The sequence below is a fragment of the Prionailurus viverrinus genome, chromosome D4 (assembly GCF_022837055.1).
Source record: "Prionailurus viverrinus isolate Anna chromosome D4, UM_Priviv_1.0, whole genome shotgun sequence".
Classification (NCBI taxonomy): domain Eukaryota; kingdom Metazoa; phylum Chordata; class Mammalia; order Carnivora; family Felidae; genus Prionailurus; species Prionailurus viverrinus.
In genome coordinates this window covers 4365962-4387350 of record NC_062573.1, presented here as the reverse complement: position 1 = coordinate 4387350, position 21389 = coordinate 4365962, and positions in this window count along the sequence as shown.

Here is a 21389-nt window from a genome sequence, read left to right as displayed (position 1 = left end):
GGAAGAAGAAAAATCACCTCTTGGCAGCTATGATCGTGATGATGATTTCAAGTAAGCGACCACAAGGGAAGCTAAACCTAAGTGAAATAAGGAGTGGGGTTCTTTTTTCAATTTTTAAAATGTTTCAAATTTATTTTTGAGAGAGAGAGACAGACAGACAAAGTGTGAGCCGGGGAGGGACAGGGAGAGAGGGAGACAAAATCTGAAGCGGGCTTCAGGCTCTGACCTGTCAGCACAGAGCCTGACGTGGGGCTCAGACTCACGAACCACAAGATCACGACCTGAGCCGCGGTCAGATGCTCAACCGACTGAGCCACCCAGGCGACCCAGGAGTGCTGTGTTTACATAGTGCTAAAGTATCCCCACCCAGAAGCTCGTTCATACCAAAATAACACAAGCCCTCGGCAATGGAGAAACCGGGTCAAATGGTGAATTGATTGAAGTTAATACCACCAGTGGGAACAAGGTGACATTGAGCGGCACCTGACAGGGGTAGTGAGATAGCACAGTGTCTCTCCTGTGGCGCCCTGCCCTGAAATGCACAATCCTGGCATAATTACCAGGAAACACAAACAAACCCAAACCGAGCAACGTTCTGCAAAATGACCGCCCTGTTATCTTTAAAACATCAAGAGTGTGAAACCCAAGGCAGGATGGAGGAAAAGACACTGGGCTGGTTCACTTTCTATAAGTCATATCATGGGGCAACTGGTGAAACGTGGGTGGGCGTTCGGAGTTCTTAGCATCATTGTTGCATCTTTTCCTTAATTTGAAGTATCTTAAAATTATTTTGTTTTTATTTTAGAGAGAGAGAGAGAAAGAGAGAGCAGGTGAGGGTCAGAGGGAGAGAGAGAACATATCAAACAGTCTCCACGTTCTGCTATGAACCCAATGCAGGGCTCGATCCCATGACCCTGGGGCCATACCTGAGCTGAAATCAAGAGTTGGACACTCAATGCACTAAGCCACCCAAGCACCCTTAAAATTCTTTTTTAATCCCACGCAGCACAACTTTGTAAAAGTGCTAAAGGAGACTGCTGGTGTATATCTCTGAGAAAAAGAGGAAGCTGAGGGTTGTGTGATGATCGCATCTCCTGGTAGAGAGTTTGGGGTTAATCGGGATGGACACCCTGAAACCAAGCAAGCAAAAACCAGGACGATGAATAACTCCAGGAGCAACAGAAACATGTACAAGAAAGTAAATGCAATCATAGTACTCTCCGTGGCTGGGCTATCAATAACATTTACGTTGTCACAAAATAAACTGTGAATATTTATCTAACCCAAAACTATGATCTGATCATATAAGGAAGATGTTACCAGGAGAAGCAGGGAAGGGGATCGTATGGGAAGGAAACTCTTATTTGCTAAAGTAGAAAATGCAGTAAATTCAATCTAAAACTGGTAATCAAGGGGCACCTGGGTGGCCCAGGTGGTGACGTGTCTGACTTCAGGTCAGGTCGTGATCTCACAGTTCGTGAGTTCCAGCCCCGCGTCCGGCTCTGCACTGACAGCTCAGAGCCTGGAGCGTGCTTTGGATTCTGTGTATCTCTCTCTTTCCGCCCCTGCCCTGCTTGCTCTCTTTCTCTCTCTTTCTCTCAAAAATAAAAATAAATAAATATTAAAAAGTAAACTTCTTTACAAAAAAATGAAAATAAATAAATAAAACTGAAAATCAAGAAATAAAAGGGAACAGGGGCACCTGTCTGGCTCAGTCAGTAGAATGTGCAACTCTTGATCTCAGGGTCATGGGTTTGAGCCCCACAGTGGGTACAGAGTTTACTTAAACAAGCAAACAGAAAGGACTAAGGAAAAGAAATAAAAGGGAATAGAGAGAACCCATTATTATGACTTACATCCTGCCTTTAAAAAAAATTTTTTTAATGTTTATTTATTTTTGAGACAGAGAGAGATAGAGCATGAACGGGGGAGGGTCAGAGAGAGAGGGAGACACAGAATCTGAAACAGGCTCCAGGCTCCAAGCTGTCAGCACAGAGCTCAACGCGGGGCTCGAACTCACGGACCATGAAATCATGACCTGAGCCGAAGTCGGACGCTTAACTGACTGAGCCACCCAGGCGCCCCTCATCCTGCCTTTTTAAAGATGATGGTATATATTGTGTGAGATCCCTTTGTATATACATTGATATTTCATACATTTAATTCGATAAAGGATTTTTCAACAATAAACAATGAATTCATATAAAATTTAAAAAAAAACCCAATATGAGCATGTTATTTAGAAGCGCAAAAGTAAAAGAAACAGAAACTGCTGTGTCTTGTTGAAAGCGGTTGCCTCTGGTGGCTGGGAATCGAGGGCAAAGAGATTAGATAGGACGCTGCACTGTAAGTCTTGCAGAACACAGGGCATGTACAATTTTAATAAAAATTGAAATCAAAATCGAAAAATATAATGAACAGAAACACTTTTTGAGCAAAGCAATGCAGTTGGACAATTTGTGGAGTTGCCTATTTAGCAAAATCTGCTAGAGAATCCCCCAGATGCTAGAGGCCTGAGAAAACAGAAAAGGACTTCTTAAGGGATTTTTTCAAAATCAGTCTAAAATGAAAATTTCCCCTGTGATACAATGAAAAAATATTCATAGGATATTATCTTAAAAGAAGAATAAACTAGAAGAGTGTGGGTCTTACGATGCTGAGCTTTGGTCACATTGAATAACCCCTGACACGCTGCCAGGAAGGGACTAGATCCATTAGAAAAATGTACGCTTCTGACTTCACCTCAGGTCATGATCTCACCGTCCATGCGTTCGAGCCCCGCGTCAGGCGCTGTGCTGACAGCTCGGAGCCTGGAGCCTGCTTCGGATTTTGTGTCTCCCTCTCCCTCTGCCCCTCCCCTGCTCATGCTCTGTCTCTCTCTGTCTCAAAAATAAATAAAAACATTCAAAAAAAATTTTTTTAACAGAAAAATGTACGCTTAACACAACTGAAAAGAATATCTCTTAAACAAGTTTTTGGGAAACCGGACGATTTGGTAATATGGGGCAGTGGTCCCTCAACGAGCCTTTGGAGGACTAACTTTGGCCAAACTGGCCTTGGGAGGTTTGGTGGTTTCCCCTGCACCCAGACCCTCCCCAAAACACAGGCCATTCCCACCGCAGTCCAGCCCCAGTCCCCCAGCAGCACCCTGGGGAGGACTCACCCTCCTCACCACCGCCCTGTGTGGTATGAATTTATGGCCCCATCTTACAGATGAGAAAATGAAACCTTGGGAAAATGAACTGGCTCGCCCAGCGCCTCCTAGTCAAAAAGTAGCCCAACGGGACTCGGCACGCAGGTTGATGAACTCCGAGGCCAAGGTTCTTTCCTTGCCCCCTCACCCCTTGGCTCTCCCACCTGCTGGTGCCAGACCTAATTAGAGCCTCGCTGGCCCCTGAGATGGGCTGGGAGGCTGATGTGTCATTAGAGCATGAGATGTTGGAAGCTCCCGCCATGTGTCATTATGTCTAATTACACGAGTTCAGGCTTCTGCGTGGGCTGGTGGAGCCAGAGCGTCTCTGGGCCCAAGTGGCCAGGGAACTTCTTCAGCTGAGTCCCAGGGCAGGGGCTGCCAGAGGAGCTCACAACAGCCCTGGGAGCAAGGCCCATGTTCCCTGCGTCTGCTGGAGAAAGCCAAGCTCCAGGCTCTTCCCTGAGGTTGTGGGGAAGGCCCTGGTGAGGAGGCGCTGTCTGTGCCTGCCTCCTGGCCAGGGGATGGAGTAGAAGAAGATGTCTACACAAGAACACGGCCCCCAACCCCCTCATCCCAAGCCCAGACAGATGCAGGCCTGCACACACACACACACACACACACACACACACACGTTGCACAGAAACATGGCTTAGGAACTTATAAACGAGCCTTTGAGTAAACAGCTGCTCACACTTCCATCAACTCCACTGTATGTTCGCTTTGAGGGAAGTGAGAAGGAATGTAAAGACGAGGTCCGTGTCCTCTCTGGGCAGAGATAACCAGCGGAATCAACCTTCTGCGTAAGTTCTTTTAACAAACAGGTACTGAGTTGCTGCTGGATGCCAGACACTGTTCTAGATGCTGGGGTCGTCAAGTCCCCGGTCTGAAGGACTTCACTTTCTACAGGGTGAGAGACAATAAACGTACGAATAAGTATATAATGTACCAGATGGTGACAAGTGGCCTGATGATGATCTGGTTGAAGAAACAATCAGTCAGGCCCCCCTCCCCCGACTCGCCCAAACCCAGAGGCTAGAGATAGAGAAACAGCTAGAACAAAGGAGCCCAACACCCCAGTAGCCGCCTCCTCCTCTTCTACTTCCCCTCTTTCCCTAATATTGCTTTCCTTTCAAAAACTAAATATTTAAAATGTGCAGAAATTACAGAAGATTTTATGACAAACACTCACGCACCAACTACCCCATCAAAGCTCCCTTATTCGTCAGGAAAGACTAGGTTATGCAAACAATCCCCAAACCGCAGTAGCTTTAAATTAACAAAGGTCTATTTCTCTCTTGTTCTCTATATCCAGTGAGGATTGCCTGGAGAGAGCTGTATTTATTGTAGTCTCCCAGGACCCCAGGCTGATGGCTGCTCTATCATTTTATGATGCTGTGATCTCAACAAGAGACTCCAAGGCTCACCATGCAGGGAAGGGAGCACGAAGACTCACACATTTGCTCTTAGATGTTTCCATTTGGAAGCGGCATATGTCACTTCTGCTCACGTTTCATTGCCTAAAGCAAGTCATATGTCCCTGTACAACTTCAAAGGGTCAGTGAAGTGTAATCGTTTCATGTGCTCAGAAGAAGAACTGAAATGTTGGTGAGCTTTGTTAATATCTACCGCTTCTTCTATCCTATTTCCATCTGTCACTCAACTCCCAGGGATAAGCCCCATCTGGAAGCTGTTGTGTATCATTTTCGTCCACGGATTTTGTTTTGACTTTTAATATACCTGTATGCATAAGCAAATAATAGGTGGAAAGAAATCACAAAGAAAATTATAAAATATTTGGAACTGAATGACAGTGGAAACACAACATATCAAAGTCTGTGTGATGCAGCTAAAGCCGCATAATAGAGGGAAAGTTATAGTATTAAAAATGAATATACTCATTTTCTTTTTTTTTTAAGTTTATTTATTTTGAGAGAGAGTGAGAGAGAGGGTACACACGAGGGAGGGGCAGAGAAAGGGAGAGAGAGAATCCCAAGCGGGCTCTGCATTGTTAGCACAGAACTCGATATGGGTCTCAAACTCATGAATCATGAGATCATGACCTGAGCCAAAATCAGGAGTTTGATGCTTAACCAACTGAGCCACCCAAGTGCTCCAAAGTGAATATATTCAAGAAGAAGAAAGTTCCAAAATCAATTACCTAAGCTTTCATCTTAAGAAACTAGACAGAACAGAGCAAATCAAACCCAAAGCAAGCAAGAAGAAGGAAAAAGCAAAGATAAGAGTAGAAATCACTGAATAGAAAACAGAAAAACAATAGAGAAGATAAATGAAACCAAACACTGGCTCTTTGAAAATGTAAATAAAATTGATAAACCTCTAGCCAAACTGATCAGGAAGAACAGACAGACACACGTTGCAATATCAAAAAGGAAGCAAGTACATCCCTGTAGATGCTAAGAATATTGAAAAGATAATCAGGGAATGTTATGCCTAACTTTATGACCATAAACTTGACAACTTAGACGAAAGAGGAAAATTCCTTGAATGACATAAAGTATAATACTATAAAACTTCTAGAACTTCTAGACTTAACAAAACTCATAAAATTTCTATAAGGGGGAGCTGGGGGGGGGGAAGGACTACAAGGGGGCATGGAAGAGTTTGGGGGTGACGGAAATGTTCTGTGTGTTGATTGTGGTGGTAGTTACAAGACCATATTCTATTTTCAAGAGTCTTCAAATCCTACACTTAGAAGGCATACGTTAATCATATGTAAATTATATCTCAGTAAAACTGACGTTCAAATAGCTCAGAGGAGGGGCACCTGGCTGGTTCAGTCAGTAGAGCATGAGACTCTTGATCTTGGGGCTGTACGTTTGAGCCCCACATTGGATGCAGAGATTATTTTAAAAATCAAATCTTTAAAAAACAAGACAAAAGACAAATAGCTCAGAGAAAAAGAATATGCTTGTGTGTTTCTTTGTGCATGCCTCCTACATGTATATGTATATATGTATGTATGTGTATATATCTATATATGTATCTATATCTATACCCCTACAGAGATTAGAGGGGTAAGACTGATAAAGTACATATATGTGTTTATATAGTGAGGAGACGCTGACAAAGCAAACATGGTAAAATGTTAACACTTAGGGAATCTGAAAGTATACAGACATTCTTTGTTCTATTTTGCAGCCTTTTCCTAAGTCTGAAATTGTTTCAAAAAAAAAAGTTAACGGCCGCCTGGGTAGCTCAGTCAGTTAAGCATCTAACTTTTGATTTGGCTCAGGCCATGATCCAGGGTCATGGGACTGATTGAGCTGGGCATCAGGCTCGTGCTGAGTGTGGAGGCTGCTTGGGATTCTCTCTCTCCCCCTCTCTCTCCCCCTCCCCTGCTCACGTGTGCGTGTGGCCACATTCTCTCTCTCTTTCTCTCTCTCTCCGTCTAAAAGAAGTTAAAAATTACATATGATTGCTTTTGTATGATAAAATGTATGACAAAATGCACATATAGTATTTAGACTACATACGGTCTTTCACAACCTGATCTTTTTCATGGGACACCATGTTTTTGAAAAGTGTTGCTACGTGCACAGGGAGTCATGCACTTTCTTGTCATGTAACAGCCCCCGTGCACATGTTCCACAGTAGGAGGATCCTTTGCTCTGCTGAGGGATACTAAAGTTGTTTCCTTTTCCTTTCATCACCCTTACTTCGTTTTCTTGCACAAATGCAAAAGCCCCTCGGTTTTAAACCGGGAGTGGAACAGCTAGGTCTTTAGACATGTGAATCTTCGCCTTTGCTAGCGATCCTAAGGTTGCTGTCCTCAGTGGTTGAACCACGTGTCCCTCTACCTCGTGTCTGCTCAGGGCCTTTTGCTGCCATGCTCCCCCCCCCCCCCCCCCGGCTCTGGCCTCAGCTCCTCCTTCCAGAGATGTCCCATTCCCACAGGCAGACATTGACCCTGATCCCTAGAAGCAGTAACCAAGAGTTGAAGGAAGAGAAAAATGGTTTCTCTTTGGGTCATAAAAAATGCCCTCAAACTGGGGCACCTGGGTGGCTCAGTCAGTTGAACGTCTGACATGATCTCATGGTTTGTGAGTTCAAGTCCCGCCATCGGGTGCTGTGTTGACCGCTTGGAACCTGGACCCTGCTTCAGATTCTGAGTCTCTCTCTTTCTCTCTGCCCCCCGCCCCTCACGTTCTGTCTCTCTCCTTCAAAAATAAGTAAACATTAAAAAAAAAAGTTTAATGCCCTAAAATTGACCTTGGTGACAGCTGACCTATCTGTGACTATACTAAAAACCATTTTAGGGGCGCCTGGGTGGCGCAGTCGGTTAAGCGTCCGACTTCAGCCAGGTCACGATCTCGCGGTCCGTGAGTTCGAGCCCCGCATCGGGCTCTGGGCTGATGGCTCGGAGCCTGGAGCCTGTTTCCGATTCTGTGTCTCCCTCTCTCTCTGCCCCTCCCCCGTTCATGCTCTGTCTCTCTCTGTCCCCAAAATAAATAAACGTTGAAAAAAAAAAAATTAAAAATTTAAAAAAAAAAAAAAAAAAACCATTTTAAAATTTGTTTTGTTTCCAGCTGCATTGACATGTAATTGACATGCAACATCGTGTAAGTTTAAGGTACAATGATTTGATACAAGCATACATTGCAAAAGGAGTACCACAGTCAGGTTAGTTAGCACATCCATCACCTCACTTGGTTACTGTGTGTGTGTGTGGAGGGAGGTGAAAGCTTTTTAAGATCTACTTTCTTAGCAACTTTCAAGTATACAATAGAGTCTTATGATCTATAGGTACCACACTGTACTTCAGACATCCATCTTATAAGTGGCAGTTTGTACCCTTTTTATACACACAAGTTATTGAATTGTACACTGTTTTAAAATGTTTATTTTTTAGAGAGAGAAAGAGACAGAGTGTGAGCAGGGGAGGGGCAGAGAGAGAGGGAGACACAGAATCTGAAGCAGCCTCCAGGCTCCAAGCTGCCAGCACAGAGCCCGACGTGGGGCTCGAATCCACGAACCGTGAGATCATGACCTGAGCTGAAGTCAGCTGCTTAACCGACTGAGCCACCCAGGCACCCCTGAATTGTACGCTTTGAATGGGTGAGCTGTATGGTATGTAAATTATATCTCAATAAAGCTCTTCTAAAAACTGAGCCTCATAATTCTTCTCTTTCCTCCCCCTCTCTGTTTTCTTCCTCTATAATTTCTTTTTTCTCTCCAATAACTATTTCTTGGCTGTTCCCAGGCAATCCCTGCTCTGAATTCCCTATCTCTGAGTCTGCTTACCAAATGTTTTTATTCTGCATCAGCCCATGAACGGGACTGCCAAAGAAAGGATTCTCAGGGGCGGTGGTAGGCAGAGAACTTACAGAGCAAACACAGAATTCTCTCTTCCACGGAGAAGACTGCAGACACCAGGACCAGGGTGAGAATGGGTGGCTGAGGCACCCAGGCACAAAACGTGTGCGCACAGGGTATGCGGGACGGGTCGGCACCCAAGAGTGACTGCTTCCTTACATTTTCTTTTTATTGTGGTGAAATACACACGACATAAAATTTACCACTGAAATCATTTTAAAGTGTACATTTCAGTGGTTTTGACTACATTCACACTGTTGTGGAACCATCTAGTTCCAGACGATTTTCATCACTCCCAAAGGAAACTCCCATCTCGCCCCTCCTACGGCCCCCGGCAACCACTCATCTGCTTTGTGTCTCTATGAGTTTGCTTGTTCTGGACGTCACACAATATGTGGCCGTTTGTGACCGGCTTCTTTCATTTGGCAGAATGTTTTGAAGGTTCATTCGTGTGGTCACTTGTATCGGTGCGCTTTATTTCTTTCTCTGGCTGAATAATATTCCATTGTATGGATATAGCATATTTCATTTACCTACTCATCTGTTGATGGACATTTTAACTGTTTTCACCGTTTGGCTATCGTGAATAGAGCCGCTGTGGACACCAGTTCTTTGGGGGTACATACCTAGGAGGGGAATTGTTGGGTCATATGCTAATTCTGTGTTTAACTTATCGACAAACCATTTCCTTACATTTTGCGCCTTGGGCGTCTAGCTTGTTGCATCCTAGCCCAGCCCTGGTCCACACGCACCCATCTATGACCTTCATGCCCGTGGCACCCTTCCCATTCCACATTAGCAGCTTTGAAGCATTCACATGGGTGATGATTCTAAGTCACATTTTGGGGGCCAGGAGGGGTGTTCTGTGAAGCTGGAACACAGATGACGCTGGGGCTGGAGAAACCGGTAGATGTCAGAACGCAGCTTGTCATTCTCAGGAGTTGAGACTTCACCTTGTTGGTTGCAGGGAACCCAGAGAAGAGAAACCAACTCTATGGGAGCTGGAGGAAAGGTTGCAAACTCTGCCTTAAGAGATGAGTTCACAGGGAAAGGAGAGAGGTCACTCTAGTCCTGTTGGGTCCTAACTCTGTGTGGGAGTTGATGTGAGTTTCTTCCGCTGTGCGGGCTTTGGTTTTTCAGATTGGAAAATGGAGATAATAGGGGCGCCTGGGTGGCTCAGTCCATGAAGCATTGGACTTCTGCTCAGGTCATGAGCTCATGGTTTTTGTGGGTTCGAGCCCCGCATTGGGCTTTCTGCTGTCAGCACAGAGCCCGCTTCAGATCCTCTGTCTCCCTGTCTCTCTCTCCCTCCTCCCCCCAAAAATAAATAAACATTAAAAGAAGAAAGAGGAGGAGGAGGAGAAGGAGAAAGGAGAAGGAGAAGGCGAAGAAAGAAAATGGAGATAATAGTTTCTCTGGTGAGTTAGGTGAGATGCTGGATGTGTGCTGGCTTCATCATCGGTGAAGCTCAGGGTAGAAGCGTTCACTTGAGATGCCTGCTCAGGTACCTTCCAGCATGCAGTAGAACTTCAGGAAGACTACTTTATTTGACTCTACGGAGGCATCTGAGAAGTTGTGTGTGGTTTGCAATTCTATAAAGGGAGACCCATTTACAATGTAAGTAGGGGAGCCGACTACTTAAATGAACCCACCAGTGAATCCCCAGGCGTGACTTTTGTATTCAATAAATTGGAATTTTCATATATTGCGTTTGCAGCTCAGCCAGATACTGAAAAGTTTGTCCAAACCACATGGAGGTGGAGGTGACAAGACTCTGCTTTCTGTTTCTTGGAGTACAGGGACTTTCTCTCAAGCAAAGTCTCATCTAAAAGAGGCCCGGGGCCTCCCACGTGGGCTTCAAAGGAGAGTGTTCTGGACAGAGGGAAAAAGACTGTGCTTTCCCCACCCACAAGCCTGAAGGTCAAACCTGGTTATGTTAAGGAAGGGGGTGTGGTGCTCTTACCTGGGGAATTTGTAGATTACTGAGACTGGAGGGAAGGAGACTAGGGACCCTCTCCAGAAAGACGGGAATATTCTAGGCTCCCGGTCAATCCCCATTGTAGAGGAAACGTCAGCCCCATGCCAGGCACTTGGTACTAATCACCACGTTTAATTTTCCCAATAACCCCTCACCTTACAAAGCCAGTAAGGGTCAGGAAGGTCAAGTGGCTTGCCAAGGTTATAGGGCAAGTTAAACACTGGAGTGAGGATTTGAACTCAGATGCCATGACCCAAGGCTTGGGGCTGCTTCCACCAAGCCACCTTGAACTCCCCTTGAAAGCAACACAGAGCTGGACATGTGGGTGGCATCTGGGACAAAGAAGATCTTCTAAGGGCTCCGTGCAAATGTGACCCTGTGGGAGGGTCATTTGTGCCTTTGGTTCATTGGAAAGCCCCACAGCTTCTGCAAAACCGTTTCTTAGAATCCTTGTCTGGAATGTATGTTAAGGGCAGCCAAAGCCAGCTTGACCTAGAGGCTTGTGATGGGGGGCTCACGGCAAAGGGTCAGTCCCACTTCTGTGACCCCCCTGGCCTGGGGCTGCTGCAGGTGGGGAGAGTGAGTGCATGCTCCTCAGTTCCCCATTGTGAGCATGCCCTTCTCCACGCAAGGTTGCTTGGGACTCAGCAACTGCATGGAAAGAGTAGACAGTTTAGGTTGAGACCAGGGTTCAAATCCCAGGCCCGTCACTTAGTTAGCCAAGTTTCTTTATCTCTGTATACCTCGGTTTCTCTATCTGTAAAGTGGGACCAACTCCTGTCAGCTAGAAGGGGTGGGCTGATGTGAGAGCACACACGATGTGAGAGCCCATAGGATGCACCTCCTGTCAAAAACGGGGACAAATTCGAAGTGTCCTGGTGCTCCTCCAGCTCCTGGCAGTCACCTCCAGGGATCAGCACCTGTACCCAAAGGGCTAGCATGGCCGCTTGGGCATTGGCATGACCTAAGGAGACACCACGATGACCAGTCAGTGTCCCTGCCCTTCGGGAGCTCACCATCTAGGGGGGAGGCACATACAACCACGCCAGCCAGGGGGAGAAGGGCTACAGCAGAGGGAGGGACAAGGGACCCTGGGAGATGGAAGGATGACCCTGTCTAGGGTCAAGGAAGACTTCAGAGAAGGACAGGCTGGGAAAGATCCTTAATATTTAAAAACCTACTTGTCCTGGTCACTGACCAATCAGAAGGATACTGGTTGTAAATAATCCATAGGACCCCTCAGTGTGATTATTAATGCCCCAGGAAGGGTCATTTGATGTGGATCCTGATGGATGAATAAGAGTTCTTCAGACAGGTAAGGAAAAGGACACTCCAGGCAGAGGGAACAGCATGTGCTAAGGCCTGATGACTAGAAAAAACAGGGTCCACTTAGAACTGAATGGCTGGAGCATAGAATACATATGGGAGAGAGGGTCTTAAATACCATATTAAGTTTGGGTGACATGGTTACCCAAGACACCTCTGATGTGGCATTCCACACTGGTGCCTTTGACAAATGGGGACTGCAGTGAGAGCTTCCAGGGTGTGAACACTATTCCCACACTCGTGACATCTCCTCCGATCTGTGGGGTTGCTTGGGGTCTGGGAGCAGGCTCCTTTCTCTGGGAGAGGGGCCGTCAAGGACAGGCCAGGAGAAGAGTTCCTTCAAGTGACTCCAGAAAGGTCTGTTGGACAAGGAAACTAAGACAGATACTTAGTTGTATGGGTGGGACCAACACAGGGTGGGGGTTGGGGGTGGGGGTGGAAACACTGGTGACCGAGGCCTCTCTGGCTTTCTCCTCGAGTAGTACCAAGCCTTCTTGTCTGCTCAGGAAAAACCAGGAATGTTTTGGGATTAAGTGTGCCTGGTTCTAGCTCAAGTTCTGTCATTACGCGCTATGTGATCTTGAGCAAGGCACAAACCCTCTCTGGGCCTTAGGGTCTCTGTATGTAGCATGAGGGAGCTTGTTGGTTTCTTGTTGATTCCTCTCTTGGAAATTAAGGATGTGCCACGCTGATCCTCACCTTCCAGTCACTCTACCTGATCTCATGGGAAACATAAGGGGTCTGGACTCACGCAGAGCTGAGTCTGAGTCTCCACTTTGGGTTACACTGGATGTTTGGCTTTGACCAAGTGTTAAGCTCTGGGCCTTAAATTTTCTCATCGAGAGAATGCAGACTGATTGGCGAAGTCACTGCTGTCTAGAATAAACGAGAAAACTCTCAGGTGCTGGAGACAAGACAATAAAAGTGCTGGCAGAAGAACCTCTCTCCTTCCCTTGACTTCTAAGGGTGCCCTTTGCTTGCAAGCCTGCTAGGCAGAGGGGCCCTAGCTGACCGGAGGTCGGCAGGGAGTGAGGAGGAAAGCCGGGACATTTACTGTTCTCCCAGGACCCTTTTGAGCATGCAAGGGGGCGCTGTTAGTAATAAACAGACTTAAGCCAGGGCTGTCCGGAGGAAACCAGAATCCGTGACCCCCTGGTGACAGAGGAGTGTAGAAATCCGGGAGAGGCAGAGGTGAAGAGAGACATCCGCAGGAGCTCCGAGAAGCAAACTTTGGAGAAAGGGCGTGCTGTCTGGAGCTGACTTTAGGAAGTCTCCCAGCAGGACGTGCTGATTCCGTGTGTCTCCATCCGCCGTGCTCCAGAGGGCTTCAGTAAAGAGCCGCTTTGCCTTGCAGAGTTTGGGAATTGGATTTGGGTTGGATAATCTTTGTTTTAAATCCTATGCATTTGCTTGCGGGTTGCTTGCTTCGTGTTTTTCTTGGATGTGACTCCCTGCTGAGATGGGTCGTGGGCTGGGAGCAAGAGGGCCCAATTTTATAGCTGGGTTACCCGGGTAAAGAGGCTTTCCGATGCCTGGAAAGCAATAGCTGCTCAGTAAATATCCGTCCCTTCTCATATTCACCATCAGGCGCCTTTGACCAGGACCCTGTCCGCTCTTGTCTCAAGCCCCCTGATTAACCAGTTCCTTCATTCTCTCCGACCGGTCTGAGCCCTCCCGACTTCCCACCCCTCCCCACACAAGAATTCCTAACCCAGAGCACAGGAACTCCTCTGAGAGCCTGCTGGATTGGCTTCCTTTCCGCTTCCTTTCTCCTCCTCTCCAGTGGGGGCTGGGCTGGGGCGCAGCTGGCGGGGTTGGGGGGGCTCTCTCTCCAGACTGCTTCTCAGCACAGCCCCTCAACCGTCACACCCGGGTCTGCATTCCTCCATCCTTAATGCCTCCTCTGGGAACACAGGCTTTCAGAAACCTGAGAAGACCAGCCAGCCGGTGCAGGCCAGAGGGAGGTGGGCCCAGACTGGCGGGGGTGGGGAGGGGGGAGGGACTTGGCTTCTGCCTTCGCTGGAAACAGAAACCTCAGGCCTTCCCCTCTGCTTTCAGCTGGTTTGGGCTTCCAGACTGGGGAGCAAAGAGCATTGGCTTTTGCTAAAATCCACTTGGGGAGACGGGGGGCTGGAGAAGGGAAGGAGTTGTGGTAGTTTACAAAGACGGAGGATTTTTGCCATTTTTACCTGCAGCAAAGGATTCCACTTTGGGACCCTTCGTGGCCCCTTTAGGCTTCCAGGACAACAGGGCAGGCTTCTAGCAGCACCAAAAACAACCCGGGAGGTGAAGCTGTTAGCCCAGGATCACATAGCCAGGAAGCGGAGGGGTCGGGGTTCAGATCCAAGTTGGTTGTATAACACCACCCTGATTCCCAAGTGCACGTATCCCAGGTACGTGTTGGCACTATGCCCTTCCCGCGTGCGTCTCTCCCTGGTTAACGGGAACAATTCTTCAGGGATGCATTCAGCCTATTGATATGAGCACCCATCCCCACTGAGATCCCACTTGGAATCTTAAAATTGTGACTCGCTGAATCCAGAACGGATCATTAGATATTGATCCACCCAATTCCTTCTCCTTATGGATACAATAACTGAGACCCAGAAAGGGGCAATGACCTGTTCACGTCAGACCCAGATCTACTTGGACACAGCCTGCTTCAGTGGAAAGAGTCTGAAAAAGAAAAAAAGAAAGAAGGAAAGAAGAAGGGAAAGAAAGAAAAGGAAGGGAGGAAGGAAGGAAGGAAGGAAGAGAGAGAGAGAGAGAGAAAGGGAGAAAAAAGAAAGGGAGGAAAAAAGGGAGAAAGAAAGGAGGAAAGGGAGAGAGGAGAAGGAAGGAAGGAAGGAAGGAAGGCAGGAAGGCAGGAAGGAAGGAAGGAAGGAAGGAGGGAAGGAAAGAAGGAAGGAAGAGTCTGGTCAGCAGGCAAATTGGGTTTGAATCCTGGTTCTGCCATTTACTTTCTGGGTGACCTTAGCCAGTGGATGTTACTCTTTTTGAGCTTCACTCTTCCCATCTATTAAACAGAGATCCTAATACCTTCATTGAGGGGTTGTTGCAAAGATAAAAAGAGGTCCTAGGTTTGGATGTAGGGGCATAGCTCCTGGCACACAGTAGGTACTCAGGACAGGCTGGCTGCCTTCCTTCTTCCCTAACAGAGGAAATTTGGATATTAAGGCACTGACACCAGGGCCACCCTTTAGAACCTGGAGAGGGGGATAGATCGGACCAGCAATGTGCTGGCCAGGTTTGCACTGGCTGGCGAGAGCTGATCCTTAAGAACCGGCGGCTCAGTATTTGGGAACTGTGAAGGCTGTTGTCGGTAGCTTTAAATCAGCCATGGTGGGAGTATTTACACCATGGAAATTGGCAAGCGCTACAAATCAGGGATTTTTTTTTTTTTTTAATAAAGGCATATAGGATGGGATTTGCCAGAAGTGGGAAGTGATTCATGGTATCATTATGCTTATTTTACAGATGAGAGTCTGGGGTTAGCTGTGCCAGCTCAATATGTCTGCATATCTATTAGAAGTTGCAGCTTCACTATTTCCCCCTGGCTGCGTGACCTTGGGCAAGTCACTTTACCTCTCTGAGCCTTTTTTTTTTTTTTTTTTTTTTTTTGGTCTGGTGTAGAAACTGAGGTAAATCCCCAGCTGTGTGGATATCTGAAAAGGAGATAACGCTGGCACTCATTTCAAGGGCTTGTTGGGATAATGAAATGAAATGACACGTGTAAAAGGTAAAGTACAGGGCGCCTTGGTGGCTCAGTCAGTGGAGCACCCAGCTTCAGTTCAGGTCACGGTCTCTTGGTTCATGTGTTCGAGCCCAACGTCGGGCTTTGCGCTGGCAGCGTGGAGCCCGCTTTAGATTCTCTGTCTCCCCCTCTCTCTGCCCCTTCCCTGCTCGTACTCTCTCTCTCTTCCTCTCAAAAATAAATAAAAGTTAAAAAAAAATTAAAATGTAAAGCGCTAGGTCTTAAGCCTGATAAACCATTGACGTTAATATTATTTTCAGCCACGTGATGACTTGGTATCCTCGCCTAATCATGACCTGGTGAGAAAGGGGTCATCACTTCCAGTCTCCCACTGAGGAAACTGAGGCTCTGGTTAGTGAGGGATTCGTTCATGGCCATATGGCTAGCAGGTGGCAAACCAGGCTTCGATCCCTGGTCTGACTGGCTCCGAGGTTGGGTTTCTGCCAAGCCCCTTGGCCCCAGCCCAGTTCTGGGGGGCTGAGAAATGAGACCAGGTTGTGCTATTTGACAACCGGCTTCGGGCGGAAGGCGTGGGGTCAGCATGGCTGCCTATCCCGGGGGTCTGCCAGAGCGACTCCCTTCAGTGCCCAAAGCCTGCATTCCTGAGCCAGGCAGTGCCCGCATACGTCTCTTTCTTCAGGGGTTCTGGAATCCCCAGACTGACTGCTTCTCCACTGGTGTGCTCCTCTACCCATGTATCCTGCCTCGGGGGAATCACCCCCAAACAGCATGGCCACCCCAAAACCAAGTCCCTCAGAATATCATCGGATGAGGGAAAATGGATTTTCTTTCTCAGTGACGGGTTAGCCCCTCGCTGCCCCCATTCCTCGTACAGAGGGCCGGTCTGAGGATGTGGGTGGGGAGTGGCAAGGTTCAGACTCGGGCAAGCACCTTCTCAAACAATCAACCCTTTTCTGATTCCCTGCCTTGCCTTCTTTGTCCTCACTCCCAGTTGCCAGTCTCCAGTCTCCACTGGTTCCTCCTCTTTGTGTCCCCAAGATGCGCCTGGCATGTCCTGATGCCTGGAAAAACTGTACCTGTTCCCAGAAAACTGGGGGTGGGGAGGGGCAGGGCTGAGAAATGCAACAACCGAATGCTCGTCTCCTCCTTAGGAACACTCCCTACACGTCTGGGATCTGGGGTTGATGGATGGATGGCTGGTGTCATCGGCCCTAAATCCAGAGGGCCCCTTGCCTCTGTCTGCTCTGAGAGTGGCCAGCATAACTAGGCATGCAGGGGAGGGCCCAGAGGAGGCTCACCTTAGCCACATGCTTTTAGAAGGATAGTTGGACCCCTCATTTGGCACCCAGAGCCAACTGGATGCCTGGATGCCTGGGGGCCAGCCTGGGACCTGCTGTCTGGGTTCAAAGCCGAGTGGGTGGGAACACAGACTGTGCAACCATCAGATGCCCCCTTAAACCGTGTTTTAGACACACTGGCGAACGTCATCAGTTTTCTCTTCTGTAAACTTTCTCATCGGGGACACTGTTACCTACGTCACAGAACAGATGCGTGGACCACACCAGTGCCTGACTCTGTACCCGCTGCAGGTGATGATTGATTTACTCACCTGGACAGTAATTGACCCATTTGAGCTGAATAACAAGGGGGCCATATACTTGGTTGTTGATCTAAGTCACTTTGGAGAAGCAAAGGGGACACTAGTAGCCTGGGTGGCTCAGTTGATTAACCATCTGACTTTGGCTCGGGTCATGACCTCACGATCTCATGGTTCATGAGTTCGAGCCCCGCGTCGGGCTCTGTGCTGACAGCTCAGAGCCTGGAGCCTGCTTCGGATTCTGTGTCTCCCTCTCTCTCTGCCCCTCCCCACTCTCTCAAAAATAAATAAATATTAAAAAAAATTTTTTTAAAAGGACACACTAGTATTAATGGTGCTGGATTGTTGCCCCTCGTCAGTTCGTCAGTAGCATTTGAATTTGTTCCTTGAAATGGCAAGTAGCGGAAGGTGGTGGAGGGAACTGCAGGGAGGTGCAGGGGTGTGGCAACATCCCTGGGTGCAACTCTGCCTCTTGCTGGGGTGGCTTGGAACCAGTCCCATCTGTTACGAGAGTAGGGATGTGATCCCCAACAGCCCTCCATGCCTTAATTTAAGATTGTTGGCTTATGTCGTTTCCACGTTCCAGGGCCTCTTCCGGGTGTGGGGTCTTCCGGGACTGGCCTGTAGCACACCCGGAATTGGCGAATGTCACTGCCAAAGATGGGAGGAGATAACTGTTTAACAGCTCCTATCACAGGATCAGAAAAGCACAAAAAGCTTAATCAGATGCTTCTCTCTGGCCAGGAAGAGGCACGCTAGCCTCACTTAATATTCCGTTCCTTACAGCTGCATCAGGCTCCCCGCCCCTCCGGCCCGGGAGCATTTCACTCTTCATCAAGCCTTTTCAGGAACACGATCTCACGTGACTACCACCGCCCTGCAGAGAGGGCGACTGCCCCCGTTGTACAGATGAGCACACCGAGGCCCAGAATGAAGAAGCAGAATGCCTGAATCTGCACTCCTGAGTTTTCAAGTCTTAAAGCACCCGCGTCGGGGCTCTTCCAACAGCCCTACCCATACCTGGAGCTGGAAACAAATTAGCGCCGAAGCCAAACCTCACAAATGAACTTGGGGATCATTAGAGAACCTGTGCTTCTTCGTCCCGCCAGTATTTTCGGTTTTTCTTGTCTCCCAACCAGACTGTAAGTCCCTGGGAGCTGGAGCCATGACCAAAACTTCTGTTATCTCCCACCGTGCTTAGAACAGTACACAGAGCAAATGCCAATGTAAGGGGGATGAAATGCAAATATTTTGGAGTACTACACAGTCATAAACAAGGAAGTAGCTCTTTGCGAAGTGATAGCAAGCAGTCTCCAAGGAAGTGAAGAAAACACAAGGCATACAGCAGTGTGGACCAGACACTATCATTTGTATGAAAAATGAGAAAACACACACAAACACACACACACACACACAACCACACAAAACACACTGCCTGGGAACAGAGTGTGTTTGGCAATACTGGTTACTTCCAGGGAAAAGAAGGAGGTAGCTGGAGGGGAAAGGAAAGGAAACTTTTCACCGCGTACCTTTCCGGCACCTTTTGAATTTCGAGCTGTGGGTATTAGCTATTCAAAAAATAAATTAGAACACTATTTTAAAACTTAAAATAGCTAAAAATGAGGTACGTTGTTTAAAAAAAAGTGAACCGTATGATGGCCTGGAAGGGAAGGAGGCTCCCTGCATTCCTGGTCCTTACCAAAATTGTTAGTTGGTTTCCCAGCATGCACCGGGCAATGGGAAACCCTAGAAGGTCAAAGTTGACAGGGCTTTTGGAGATCCGCCCTTCACTTTGCCAGCTGGGAAACTGGCCCAGGGTCACACAGGGAGTAAGTGGCAGAGCTGGGGTGGGACAGAGTCCTGACACACAGCCCTGACTCCTTCCCCAGCCAGCTGGGTTTGCTACTCCTAGAAAGTTCCATGAACTCTCGGTTGGAAGTGCAGTCATCAGGATGTGGACAAGGCCCCGCAGACAAGGGGCCCCCATTTTGCACCGCATATAATGTAAAAACTGAAACCCCCAATGCAGTGACGTTTGCATACAACCAGGTGACCCTAACGTCGATCACCCGAACCGAGACATTCTTGGACTGAAAAGGGATGCTGTTAACAGTAATCTCGTCCAGACAATAAGCAGAGTTGAGACTTCCTGGGAAAACCGAGATTGTCCCCCCACCAAAAATTCCCATCGTTGGGAAGCCGGCAAGACGACCTTGTGTCCAAAGGGCCTGGTTCTGATTCTAGTCTCTCAGGCCTTCTCTCGTCCCCCACTGCTCCCTCCCCAAATACTGACAACAACAGCAAACCCGGGTTCAAATCCTGGCTGTGTTCAAACCACTCTATTACCCTGAGCCTCAGTTTCTTCATCTGTAAAACAGAGAGCACGGCCCCCATCTCGAGGCACGCTGGGAGAATGAAATGCCTCATGCAGAGCTGGGTGTGGAGAAGGGGCCAGCAATGGTAGCTTCTCTTCCCCTAATGCAGAGAAATAATGAAACGACATGGGCTTAATCCTGAAACTCTCGGGGGTGAACAGAGAGAGGCTTTCTCCCAGACTAGATTCACAAATGCCACCGTGGGAGGAGGTGTCAGGCAGCGTGCGCAGGGAGATGCTGATTCTAATTCTGGGAGTCATTTTGCGAAGCACCTCTTCACGGTGACTCATTTGGGGACTCGCTGAAAAATCCTTTGAGTTAAAAACAAAAGTCGAATGGGGCTCAGGTTGCACCCATTTCCCTCTACCCCCTACCCTGGCCAACATAGTGGGGGGAGTGCAGGGAACCTGGAGGGTCTCTGGGCTGAATTTGACCTGCTTTTTTTTGCCCGCAGCGTATCCACCTGGGGCTGGGACCATGCCAGAGGGAAGGAAATGGGTGAGGAGGAGAAAGGCCGGGAAAACAGTGAATGCTCCACCCTGCCAGCTCCTGAATTATAGTCCAAGAGGGCAGGAAGGGGGCGGGGAGGTGCACAAGCCTTCTTTATCCCCCTAACACTCTGCATTGGCGTCAGCTCGCGGGAGGTGTGAACCATCTCTGCTGATTGCAGCTGGCTGCATGCTGTGTGACCTGGGGCATGCTGCTTGACCTCTCTGAGCCTCAGTTTCCTAACTAGAAAATGAGGATATTAGGAGTACCTGTTAAAGGGGCTCCACGAGGCTGGGGTAGGGCTTTGCAAACTGCAAAATCCTACACCAGGGCTTCTCTTCCTGGCGGTCTGACACTGCTCTCAAAGTTTCCTTCCAAGGGAAATTTCAGGTTGTCCTGTAGCCTACCAGGACTGTTCTTGGAACCTCGGGCCTGTCCTACATACAGAAGACCTCTCATCACCTCCCCTCTGCTCAAGTATCACTTCATCAGAGAGGCCTTCTTCCAGCACCTTCTATGAAAAAGCACCCCTGAGCTCTCCTAGCCCTTTCCTATTTTATTTTCTCCACCAAACTTATTAACCATACCATGCATATTAGCAATTTCTTCTCCCCATGCCCCACCCCCCAGATTGAAGCCCCAGGAGAGTCAGGGCTGTATTTTGTTCCCAAGCATATCCCAGGCCTAATAGTACCTGACCGGTATCAGGTGCGCAGAGATAGGCGTCGGGTGATTGAATGAAGCAATTACTGTTTGCTGAGTGGATGTGGTCAATACCACTGATCTGCTAGTAACCCTGCATGCAACACATTGTCTCAGAACTTCTATTTATTTCTAAATAATTTTTGCAATGTTATTGCTTATAGTTATCTCTTCGATCTACCTGGTATTTATTGTCACGTATATCATGTGAAGTGAGGTTGTAAATGAGTCCCCTACTAAACGGCTAACAAATGTGCCGAATGATCCACTCTGCTCCTGCTGGTTTGTGGAAGGGCTGGGACTGAGCTGGGTCCTCTGGGCCAGCTGCCTCCCCATCTGTCCTCTCTTATACCGGCAGCCCAGGGCTATGTTGTTCATGCGGTAGGATTGCCTAGATTAGCAGGCACTGGAATTAGACAATCTGTGGCCCAGCTACCTGTTCAACCGCTTACCATCTGGGTGACTTTAAGCAAGAGAATTTGTTTCTTCCAGCCTCTATTCTAAACCTCATGTATCCCTTCTGTAAAATGGGCACGAAAGCAGCCTCATGCCTCCTTCACAGAACGGCGGTGCGGTCGTAAGACTGGCACACAGTGGGTACTCGGTTGGTATCATTGTTGTTACAGATCACAGCCAGGTGCAATACTGGGGTATCCTCTCTGTGCCCAGCACGGTGTTGT